Source organism: Chiloscyllium plagiosum, chromosome 14 (assembly GCF_004010195.1).
Source record: "Chiloscyllium plagiosum isolate BGI_BamShark_2017 chromosome 14, ASM401019v2, whole genome shotgun sequence".
Classification (NCBI taxonomy): domain Eukaryota; kingdom Metazoa; phylum Chordata; class Chondrichthyes; order Orectolobiformes; family Hemiscylliidae; genus Chiloscyllium; species Chiloscyllium plagiosum.
Genome location: NC_057723.1, coordinates 63,139,838 through 63,153,201, shown reverse-complemented (window position 1 = coordinate 63,153,201; position 13,364 = coordinate 63,139,838).

Below are 13,364 nucleotides of genomic sequence, written 5' to 3'. Positions count from 1 at the left end.
ATAAGTTAATTGTCTGCCTGATAAGTTTTAAGTATGCAAATAAAAATCAGGGGAGCTATTTCAATGAATGCCAGTGTTCAATTTGTGATCTTGATGCCCTGAGTTCTAATCTTAACCAGCCATTGTACAAGATGGATGAAAATATGGGAATATAGTAATAGGAGTAAGAACAGGTTGTTTATTCCCTCACATTTGCTGCACTATTCAACTAGATCATGACCAATCCTGAACCTCATTGTCATATTTTTATATTATTTTCATTTCTCTAATTATCAGCTAGATATTGAAATCTATTGATCACTGCCATGAATATACCCATTAACTGAGCCTCCACACTTCCCTGGGATAGGGAACTCCAAATAACCAGCATATTCTGGATGAATAAATTCCTCCTCATCTCAGTTTACATCATAGAATCCCTATAGTGCTGACACAGGCCATTTGGTCTGTCGAGTCTATATTGACCTGCCAAAGATCATCCCACCCAGACCCACTCCACTACTATCCCCATAACTACACATTTACCATGGCTAACCTAACTAGTCTGCACATTCCTGATGTTATGAAGTTGAAGGCACATACTGTACCTTTTAAGAGACAGAGAATGCTGTTCTGAATGGAGACATTACAAGCACCTGTATATACAACTGAATGGACTGGAAAATTGAAAATATTTAACATTTGGCTTTAAAATGAAGACCTGAGTTTTGTTGCTGTTTTGACAACAATTTGAATTTAAGTTATGCCTCAGAATACTGAAACCCAATTGAATTTGAATTTAGTGTTTTGCCAACATCGGACCAATGAAACAATCCGATGTTGGGATATATAAGAATGCGAATATTTAAAAAATTGATCAGAAAGCAACTGCCGTAGAGAGAGAAAAACTGCCAGAGAGCTAACCAGCCATCTAACATCTTGCTCTTAAAGAAATAAAAGAAAACCTCTCTATCAAAGGAGCGTTTCATGTAAAGCCTATTCACAGTGTAAAGAAAGAGGATGACCCAAGGAGATCAGCAGCCAGAGAACTGAAGGCAATGGGGAAGAGAAAGACGGTGTGGTTTTGAGATTATGTTAATATAATTTTAGTAAGTGTCTTATTGGACCAGTGCATATTTTATAGAATTGGAGTCAGATAGTAAGTAGTTCAGAGAAAGGGGGGCTTGGATTTGTCAAAATTGTTATATTGTTTCATGTTGACTATTAGAGTTAGAAAAATAAATTGATACTTTTTCTTTAAATAGTGGAATTTGGGAGTTTTCTGTTACTCACATTTTAACAGATTATGAGGCAAGGCAGACTTTTCTGGATGTTTAGTTTAATTAATTAAGGGTTTTGACAACTGCTTCGTAACACAGGGCACTATGGGGCAATTTAGCATGGTTAATCCACAAAGCCTGCACACCTTTGGACTGTGGGGGGAAACAGGAGCACTTGGCAGAAACTCATACAGACACAGGGCAAACATGCAAACTCCACACAGACATTTGCCCAGGATTTGAATAGAACCTGGGTCACTGGCACTGTGAGGGAGCAATGCCTTATCCCTTATTTTGGAATGATGTTATTTTGTTCTAGATCCCTATAATGAATGACACAACAGGCTCAAAGGGCAGAATTGCCTACTACTGCTCCTATTTTCTATGTTTTTAAGAAGACCACCTGATATTCTTTGAAACTCTGAAGAGTATGGAGACAGGGCTAGATCTTACTTTGCTCTTTCGCAAGCATGATGAAGAGATTATTGCTGTGAGTCCAAATAATATTTATGCTATATCTTGTGAGATTCATTGTGCTAATTGGTGCTTTAGCCCGCGCACAGGAATCATGCCCAACTTTTGCTTTGCCTTATCATGTGCAATTCACCACTCAACAGAGATTCTTCCAAAGACCAGCATCCTTTGTGGCCATGCTTTCTTCCAAAGCCCATATCCATCACATCTGAAGAAATGCTTCCATCTGGAAGTTGCCCTGCTTCGCTGTGAAAGGAGTGAGAAGAGATGTTGGAGGAGGAGAGGCTGGCGCCACTCTTATCAGAAATGGATCTGTGGATCTTTTTGGTGGGGTGGTTGAGAGGACAGGAATCTTCTTCCAAGAGGATTCCAAGAAGATCATGTTACCAGACTATACTTGGCTTGTTGGAGATTGCCACCACAGTTAGTACCATCTCCAGGTAAGGAGGATTATGCTGTATGAGAGTAGGTGCCATACTCTACTTTCTTCTCCCACACATTTGTCTGTGCCACTACACCCATGTTTCACCATTGATTATGCTCTAGCATCCCCTTTGTTGCATGATGTATCTTTCTTCACTTTTGTTACTCCCCATCCTCCCACATGATTAACTCTGCATGCCCTTCACACGCCCTTGATGCACCTCAAAACCTTTCCCCCATGTACATCAGCCCTTACAGCTATGCCACCCACTGAATCTTGTGCATTTATTCCTTTCTATCATTACAGGAATAGACATCCTATAAAAGGGTAGAGTGATGCCACATTAGTGGTGTAGTGCTGGGCATCCATGTACTCACCCCCTCCAAAGACAAACTACTTTCCCATACAGGAGCAGACAGAGACCAGTTTTGAAGAGATGCAGTGACATCTAAGTCCCAACACCTGAGTTAGTTCTACTAATCATTGCACTATAATACTCACATTTACTAGTCAGTCATTGCAATGTATTGAGTATTCCAGTTAGCCAGTGGCTGCAATATCTTTTGCCTCTTGTATCTTATAGGTGCACCCATCCTCCCAAAAAGGAAATATACTCAACCTCCCAGAATGAGAATGCTAAAGCAATGGAAGGATTATCATCAAGATCGTAACATGGACCACTCAGCAGCGTTGATCATATCTCAGTGAGGTGGGGTGGGGTGGGGTCTGTGTGTGTATCTGTCTGTCTCTCTGTCTGTCTGGTTGTGATCAGTACCTGTGGGCAATATAGAATCACAGGCTGATGTGTTCCACACACTGACACCTCTGCCGATTGGTGAGAGAGAAACACCCCAGTCCATTGGCAAACAGAGGCAAATACTGAGCCTCAGCAGTAAATGATTCTATGATCTTGGGAATGTAGTTGGTTTCTCAAAATGCTGTTATAGAAAACCATCTTGTTTACATTCCAAGAACATTTCTTCCCCAGTATTAGTGCTAATTCTGTTTATCTAGCATATGTATAGATTGAATACACCCTTGATCACTATGTAATCTTGGTATTTGCATCCCTAATTCCTTTACTTATAAAGTATGGCTGTATGACTACTCTTATTTGTAAATCTTCGATCAATATTTTCTATTTGTCATTTCTTTAGCTTCACCGAAACAGATGCAACATTTTGATCTTTTGGTGTAAGATGGTGTCTCACCAATGTACTGATTTATCCTTTAATGACAGACCTAAATCACATTCATTTCCATTTTTCTTGACTTTTCTAATTTTGGAATATCATTGTTTCCAGCGTTGGTTACCCTGCATCTATAACACTGGAATGACAGTTAGATTTTTTTTTTGTTATTCATTCACAGCATGTGAGCATTGCTGGTTAGGCCAGCTTTCATTGCCCATCCCTAATTGTCCTTGGGAATGTGATAGTGAACCAATGTGATGTGGGTTCCCCCACAGTGCTGTTAGTAAGGGGGTTCCAGGATTTTGACCCAGTGACAGTGAGGGAATGGTGATGTATTCCAAATCAGGATGGTGTGCAGGCTTGAAGTGGAACTTGAAGATCAGTTTCCAATGTAACCGATGCTCCTTGTCCTTCTAAGTGGTTTAACAGGTTTACAAAGTGCTGTTCGGGAGGTGCATCTTGTATATATTAAACATTGCTGCCACTATGTATTGATGGTGGATCGACCAAATATTTAAATTGGTGGATGTGATGCCAGTTAAGTAGGCCTCTTTGGGTAGTCATAGAGATATAGAGTACGGAAACAGACCCTTTGGTCCAACTCGTCCATGCCGACTAGATATTGTACGTTAATCTAGTCCTATTTGCCAGCATTTGGCCCATATTGCTTGAAACCTTTCCTGTTCATATAACCATCCAAATGCCTTTTAAATGTTGTAATTGTACAAGTTTCCACAACCTCCTCATTCCATATAAGCAACACCCTCTGCATGCAGAAGTTGCCCCTTAGAACCCATTTCAAATATTTCCCCAACCACTTTAAACCAATGCCCTTTAGTTTTGGACTTCCCTACCCTGGGGAAAATAACTTAACTGTTCACCCTATCTATGCCCCTCATGATTTTATAAACTTCTATAAGGCCACTACTCCAACACTCCAGGGAAAATAGATCCAGCCTATCTAGTCTCTCCCTCGAGCTCAAACTCTGCCAATGTCCTGGCAAATCTTTTTTGCATCCTTTCGAGTTTCACAACATTTTTCCTATAGCTGGGAATCTCAAACTTGAACACAGTATTCCAAAAATGGCCTCACCGAAACATGACCTTCCAACACCTATACGCAATGCACAGACCGCTAAAGGCTAGTGTACAAAATGCCTTCTTTACTATCTGCAACTCCACTTTCAAGGAACAGTAAACCTGCACCCTAGGTTCTCTTTGTTTGGCAACACTCCCGAGGAGCTTACCATTAAGTGTATAAGTCCAGTCCTTATTTGCCCTACCAAAATCTAGCATCTCACACTTATTGAAATTAAACTCCATCTGGCACTTCCTGGCCCATTTGTCCATATGATCAAGGCTCCCTAGTATTGAAATTGTCCAGCCTAGGAAAAAAATACAACTAATCTTTAAATCTAGCTATACCCTTCATTATTTTATAAATTCTTTCAGATCACCTCTCAACCTCCTATGCTTTCGTGAAAAAATTTCAGCCTTTTTTTATAACGCAAACCTTCCATATCCTCCTGATAAAACAAAAAATGTTGGTGATCACAGCAGTCAGGCAGCATCCATGGAGAGAAAGCAAGCTAATGTTTTGAGTCTTAGTGACTCTTCATCAATGACTCTTTTATAGCATTACCCAAGGCTACAACCATACCCTTGTTTGTTGTACCAACATACAATGCCTCACATTTATCCAGATTGTCCTCCATCTAACATTATTCAGCCCATTCACCCATTTGATCAAGATCCATTTGTAATCTTAGGAAACCTTCTTGGCTACTGTACCACCAATTTTAGTGTCATCTGCAAATTATTAACCATCCCTTTTATATTCGCATCCAAATCACTTATATAACTTACAAAGAAAACATTGTTTCAATGCCATCAGATTGGATACAATATGATCTACTCAGTTCATCATGCACGCAGAAGGGGAATAATGGATTTAATTTATTCATCAACATAATTCTGTATGATCTGAGTGAAATATTTTCTTTTCATCTTCTTTTACATTGAAACAGAGCCCTCGGCCTTGTATTGTGTCCATTTGCATTATTTCACTTTTTGCCCATGATAATTACTCCTGGTGTTAATTAAATTATTCCAAATCCATCTTCTTGAAGACAGCAAAAGGAGGTGTAGCAAGACTACCATAACCAAAGGCTATACAGGAAGGAATGCTTGTGCAGTGAAAAGCTGGTATTGACAAAAGTATTTTGAACGAAATACAGTGAACTCATTGTGTTTTGAGTTGTTTCCATCCTCAAAGTGGACACAGTTAATCCACCTATCAGACTTAGAGAATGTTATAACACAAAAGGAGACTATTCTGCCCATGGTGCCTGTTCGTCTTAAAGACTGTAGAAAGAATGCAGTATAGATAGCAGGACTGATGAAAAACTATGGGCTAAATCTTGATTTTTGGCCAAATGTCTGTTTTGTTGAATTTCATGGAATATTTCCCTCTGCAAGGCTTAGTGATATTTCTTGCCATATCTTAAGAAACTCACCTCATTGACTACCTACCCCGCTCCTGTGACAACCCTCTCATGCAGTTGTAGCCTTATTCTACCACTGCCTGGAATAGACTGGCATCTCTGGCACTGACATCATATTTAAAAACCTGTTGTGCATCTGGACAAACACTATCAGTCTGGAGCTACCCTGCACAAGGGCCTTTGTTCTGGACAAGGCAGAGAATGTTAAACTTGTGCCTTGCTTTGTGGCAGAGACCTGGACATCATCATCTGTTTGCAGATGACACTAAAATTGGTGGCACAGTAGCCAAGACTATCAGTTGGGGCCACAACATATTAGCTCGGTCCCAGTGTCCACCCAGTTTAGCTATGATGTGAAGGAGCTGGTGTTGGACTGTGGTGGACAAAGTTAAAAATCATGCAACACCAGGTTATAGTCCAACAGGTTTATAGATGAACCTCTATTATCTGAAGGACTCAGGCAAGGAGTATTTGATTCAGTTAATTGAATGCCGGATAATTGAGGTTCCTCTGTATTTAGAAGCACTAGCTTTTGGAGCGCTGCTCCTTTATCAGGTGGTTGTGGAGTATAAGATCATAAGACACAGAATTTATAGCAAAAGGTTACAGTGTCATACAATGATATATTGAACAAACCTGGATTGTTAAGCCTTTCATCATTTAGCCTGCAGGTTTTGGTTCATTAGTATGTTAATCCCAGAACTTCTTTTAAATCACCTTCTTGAGGTGTGTTCCCCTCAGATTTTCGGGTGACCATTCTCTAAGGCAGACTTCAGGATAAGCAACACCCTGAAATGGCCGAGCAGAGGCTGATAGCCAGGTTCGGTACCTATGAGGATGGCCTCAACCGGGATTTTAGGTTCATGTCACACAACAGGTGACCCCACTACACTATACACTCTCTCACACCCACACCCACCCCCCACCTCCACACACACGCGCGCACACACACACGCTCACACATGCACAAATAAGCACACATACACGCACACACTCACACAGACCCTCTCTCATACACACATACACCCCTACACTCACCCACCTGCACACCCTCTCACAGGCTTATACTCCATCACACCCACTCACACACTTTGCCAAGCTTTCACACACACTGTTGTGCACTCACACTCTTGTGCATTCACACGCACTCGCACACACCCACATGCACACACTCTCTGTCTTTTTCTCTCTCATGCATGCACACACACATAAAAGGCTATGGGGTGAATTTGTGTTTGTAAAATTATATTTGCAGATGGATTATATTTTGCTCAAAAATACACAATCTGCAGGCAGTCAATGCAGGCAGTCAATGCATGTAATATTTTGTAAATTCCACTTTGGAAACAGAACATGTCTGACTCAACATTGGGATTCTGACAAACTCTGACCTCACACCTTTAATGCATTGTCTGAGCTGAGATGTTCTAAAATATGTTGTAAAACCTTAAGTTATCTCGAGAAGGTGACTTAAAAGATGTCTTGGGATTTACATATTAATGAACCGAAACCTACATTATAAAAGATGAAAGACTAACAATCCAGGTTTGTTTAATGTATCACTGTATGACACTGTAATCTTTTGCTTTTAATTCTGTGTCTTGCAATCTTGTACTCCACAACCACTTGATGAAGGAGCAGCTCTCCAAAAGCTAGTGCTTCCAAATAAATCTGTTGAACTATAACCTTGTGAAGTGCAATCGTTAACTCCATCCAGGTAAGAGCAGCCTCAGCCATCTGGAGGAATGCACAGCAAGTTAGGAAGAAGGTCAATGACCACCTTCACTCTGCTAGTATCAGTGCTGCCATCTTCTCTTCGATATTTCACAATTGCTGAAACACTGCTACTTTACCCACTTTCTACGAAGGCTCGTGCTCTACTCTTTTTCATTATTGCCTGCAACATCTTCCCTCATTCATCCACCCTAGCCATGATAGCATCAATCCTGCATGACGTTCCTTATGCCTACTTATTCAATCAATTGGGACACCCTCCCCCCAAACTTGCACCAAACTTTTGCAACATTTGCAGTTGCGACACTCACTTTCACCTTCCTTAGAGAGAGTCATAACAAATGTTGTGCTGCCCAGCATTGGTCCTCATCTCTTGTGAGCAAATGGTCCTGATTCTGACTATCCCGGGCAGCACCTGAACTGGCATTACAGCCTGTCCTTGACTTTCTGTACCAAGACCCCCTGACTGAAGGTTTGATTAACTGAGGCCTGCTGACAACCATTCCAGGAGTAAGTGAAGACTGCAGATACTGGAGATCAAAGTCGAGAATGTGTTGCTGGGAAAGCACAGCAGGTCAATATTTTGGTCATCAGCCCTTCATCAGGATTTCTGCTATCACAGTAACACACTCTCGACTCTGATAACCATTACAAGCTTTCTGGCTTTCTGTCTGTGCTAAATGACGTGGCATTACAGCAGTACAGCGAGCCTGATGTTTATAGCTGAGGGCAAAGCTCAAGAAGGCAAGACAAGGCAAGGATACTGTGCACGTTGAGTTGGCTCAAATTGAGTGTGTGCTAATTGAGCGAGTGAATAACATTGAGATGCAGCCTAGCCTAGGCCATGAGCTGGATACGTGTCTCTGAGCTTGCTGCAGCATTACAGTAATAGATGCAGTTAAATCCTAAAATGTAGCATAGACGTGCAGAACCAAGCAGCAAGTGGATTGGAGATGTGCTATTACGATTCTTAAAGGCTGGTATATGTCGGCTGCCAAAATCCATGAATGTGTGGTGCATGTAGCGATGCTCATGGACTGTGCCTTAAGGTGTGAGTGCCTGTGTCCAAGGAGCTCATTCAGACCAAGTGGTGATAGTATGCACTCTGACATCCATGTTGAATATTCTCAGTGTCCAGTTTGTTGGGAATGGATGATGTATTAGAAAGTTGCATATTGGTGAGGCAAGATGTGCAATTAATAACAAACAACAATCCTCCTTAATAGGTAACACACCATTGCCAACTGAGAAACTTGCCTAATGTCCATAACTTAGTTAAAAAAATCAGCGAGTTGATCCTGTGTCAAAGTAGACCTCACTAGACTTCTCCTGTAACTCTGACACATTTCTTGTCATTTTTAGGTCCGTTTAAGATATAGCTAAGTATTATTGTGGCATCAATTATTTCAATTACAGCTACTCTCAAAAAGTATTTAGTTCAACAGTTAATCCATTCATTAGGTTATTGGTATAATACAGCAGAGATGCAGGTCATCTGACCCATTATGCTTACACTGACTCTTTGCTTGACCATCAAGTGTATCCCATTCCTCTGTGCTTTTATCACTATTCTATTTTTCTTTCAAGTATTCATCCAATTCTCCTTTGAATATCCCTACTGAATCTACATTAGCCATCCTTTCAGGCAGTCCATTTCAACAACACACTCTGTTCTTTTTTTCTTTTTGGGTCTGCTTACTTGTGCAGTAAGTTCTAGGTGTACTCTATCCTGAGTACTATGCTGAAAACTAGTATGCAGGTACAGCAAATAATAAATTGAATGGAATGTTTGTTTTTGTAGCTAAAGGAAATTAATAGCTAAAGGAAGAGTTGTTGCAAATGTCCAAGGTATTGGTGAGACCATTGCTGGAATATTGTGCACAGTTTTTATCCCCTTGTTTGAAGAAAGATGTAGTGGCATTGAAGGCAATTCAGAGGATATTCACTAGATTGATGCCAAAGATGAGGAGTTTGTCGTATGAAGAGGGATTGAACAGTTTAGACCTATACTCTCTGGAATTTAAAAGAAGGGGAGATCAAATTGAGGTATTCAAGATCATAAAAGATGTGGATAAATTAGTTGTGGAGTGGTTGCTTTCCCTTGTCGGGCATTCTAGGACAAAAGGGCATAGTCATAGGATAAGGAGTAGCAAATTTAAAAGAGAACTGTGGAGAAACTACTTCTCCCAAAGGGTTGTGAATCTGTGGAATTCACTGCCCCAAAGTGAAGTGGATGTTGGAATAGTGAGTAAATTTAAGAAGGGGTTTGATAGATTGAAGGTATATGGAGAAAAGGCAGAAAAATGAGGGTGAGGAGCCTATCAGCCATGATCAAATGGCGGAGACTCAGTGGGCCAAATGGCGTAATTCTGCTCCTATGAACTTATGAGCCCAAGAAGTATTCTTCATAGTGACAGTATGCTCCTTCGTGCAAGCTAGGTGATTCTTTGGGCCTCATTTAACTCTTCCCCAACTTAGACTTCTTAATCTGAGTTTGTACTTCTATTCATATTCTGGCACTATGAACCACAGAGACTTGAGACTATTCTCTGCTGTTTTTCTCCCAGACACTAGAAGACGTACGTCTCTGTGATATTCAATGATATCTTAGAACTACTGTAACTTGTCATCATAATGATATACCTTGTACTTAGCCTATCTTAAATCCCATTGCAATAGCAAAGTGAGTCAAATGAACCTTGTATCCAGGTCAATAGTGATTAGTTTAATCCTAATCCTAACTTTGTTTTGTTATATAACAAAGTGTACAGTTCAAAGCAAAACCGTGACCTGATATTGTCAATACATTTCTGGGACATCGGAGGCTTGCAGGCTAATTTTGTTTTGTCACCTGTATTCATAGTTGCATTCTGAAGTCAGATGTGAAGATCTGTTACTTGGAAATCTTTCTGATACTAAATATTTTTGTTGAAACAGCCCAGAAAATGTTTCTTAGTGCCTGATCTACCCATAACATGTCAGCAAACAAATGATAAATGGAACCATGCACTAGAAGCCAACCATTAATCAAATTCTACTCAAGTAGCCCTGGGCTAACTTGCTGTGCTCTAAGTGTGCCACAGTTGATTTGTTTCAATTCTGATATGGACTATACTTTGCAAATTTCAATGTGACATTAATGCTTCTGCATTCCATCTTCCTCTAATATACTTCCTGTCTTTGCAATGCCTACACTTAAAAACAAAATAGCAAAAATAATTCTCCCTGGATTCTGGATAGTCCAAAATGTAGGACAGGAATAAGTTGTGGCTGTAGGAATTGTTCAGCTTTTGACGTACTTTCAGTGTTGGAACTAATTTCCTAATTTCTTTTGATCAGTAATGACTGTTTTATAAGCTGTTATATTGTTTTGGAACATTGGGGGGAAAAAAAGATCAAAGCAATAGCCATTTAAAATGGATGAAGAGAGAGCCAAAGGGACCAAGTGGGATATGAAAAATCTGCGCAGCTGTCTAACCAGGTAGTGAACCTGCACAGCTGACTGCCCCTGCTGTTTAATTTTAAGTATCTCTGGACATCGGAGTTTATTCTAAGAAAAATAAACAGTCAGTAAAATTCATAGCTGACCTTGGAGAAACCTGTGTGGTGTAGCTCACAGAAAATCATCAGGGGCATACGGTGAACAGGCAAGGTATTTTTGCAAAGGTAGCAAAGTCCAAAACTTTGATTTAAGGTGAGAGGGAGAAAAATTAAAAGGGACCTAAGTGGCAACTTTTTCAAACAGAGGGTGGTGTGTGAATGGAATGACTTACCAAAGGAAGTTGTGAAGGCTGATACAAATACAACATCTGGATTCATACATGAATAGGAAGGATTTAGAGGGATATGGCCAAATGGGAGGAGATTAATGTTGGATATCTGGTCAGCATGGGTTGGGTCAAAGGGTCTGTTTCCATGCTGTACAACTCTACTTTTGGTACCATTTTAATTGAGTACAAATTAACTTACAAATTTCTGTAGTGGAGCAGAACCTGTTTATTATAATAAAAATTGCTACAGAAGGAAGATCTAAACTCCCAAATCTCAGAAAATGATTCAGAGCATGCAAGAGTGTATAAATAAAAATGTAATCAATTTTTTCTTTCTGTCATAATATTCAATGGGTCTAAAAGTGCAGTGGACATACAATACAGTATCATTGTTCATCAGAAGTTTCTTTCTTTATCTTCCAGCATAGCAATTTAAACACCTTAAGGTCTAATTTCCAATGTCTTCTTTTCTTGTTTTCATTCTTCATTAAATCTCTCTCCAAGCTCCATTTTCATCTCTTCCTAATCTTCCATCGCTTCTTCTTACCCTATGAAACTTGTATCCCGAATGTTTTCCCAGACTGTTTTTGAGAGTCTTTTGTGATATTTATTTCATCCTAACTATCTTCCTGGATTCCTTGCCATGGATCCAAATCTCAATTTCTCCTAATTCACTAGTTTCCCCTTTCCCTAAAGAAATCTTTTAGTTTCATTGCACGTAACTCACTGTGGAGTTGAACTGTTTTGTCTGTGTTTGAATCAAGATTGTAATGAGATCAGGAATTAAGTAGGAGAAAGTGAGGACTATAGATGGTGGAAAGTGTTGAAAAGTGTGGTGCTGGAAAAGTACAGCAAGTCAGGCAGCATCCGAGGTGCAGGCATAAGCCCTTCATCAGGAATTAAGTAGTCCTGACAGAGCTCAAACTGAGCAGGCAATTGTTGTGCAAATGTTGCTTGATAGTATTGTTAATCACAGCTCCCGTCACTTTACTAGTGGATATTCTTTATGTGATGGAACGGATGCTTCACCCCAAATGCCCCCTGTAATGTTAGGGTCAACTTGAGATGTAATACTCTGGCAAAATCTACCCATTCAGAAATCATGTTCCTGATATGAAAATGGTATCAGCATTTTGTGAGGGACTAAGCATAGTATATCTGCCATAATTGTTTGATTTAATTTACAGATCCAGTCATAAGTGTTTAAACCGGAAAGGGGTATAAACATTGTTTAGTAATCTTTAAGATGACAGTTTCATTCTCACTACAATCAATACCATCAATGGCTGCAATAAAAGAAAATACTTAGTTTCCACTGTAGTTGCAAAAGTGAATGGGTGAGACTGGCACAATGATTGAAGATTTGATTTATCAGAGGGGGAGATCTCTGAAAAATAAATGTTTAGTGGAACTTATTATCACAATTGTAGTTCTAAAAACAGTCATTAATGAAATTCAGCAGTAGAATCCCTCTGAGTCAGAAGATCCCAATTCAAGTCCTATCTGTTTTAGATGTGCCATAGCATATCTGAACAGCTGATTAAAAATTATGATTTTACACTTTCTGAATCAATAACACAACCGTAAAGCACAATTAGAAAGAAATATACCAACTAACATACTTTTTGAGAAGTTATTAATATGCAACTAAGACTTTATGAATTTAAAGAACTTGAAGGATATTTTTCCGTTTTTCCTATTCCTTTCTTTTTACTTTTTCCTAAGGACTGAAGTTAGAGGCAACCCTTTGACTCAATTATCCAGTTAATGATGAAAATTTATATGTGCTATGGACCAGGCCAGACCCTCTCAAAATATTTTAAGAAAGATATTTGTGGGCGGCACGGTGGCACAGTGGTTAGCACTGCTGCCTCACAGCGCCAGAGACCCGGGTTCAATTCCCGCCTCAGGCGACTGACTGTGTGGAGTTTGCACATTCTCCCCGTGTCTACATGGGTTTCCTCCGGGTGCTCCGGTTTCCTCCCACAGTCCAAAAATGTGCAGGT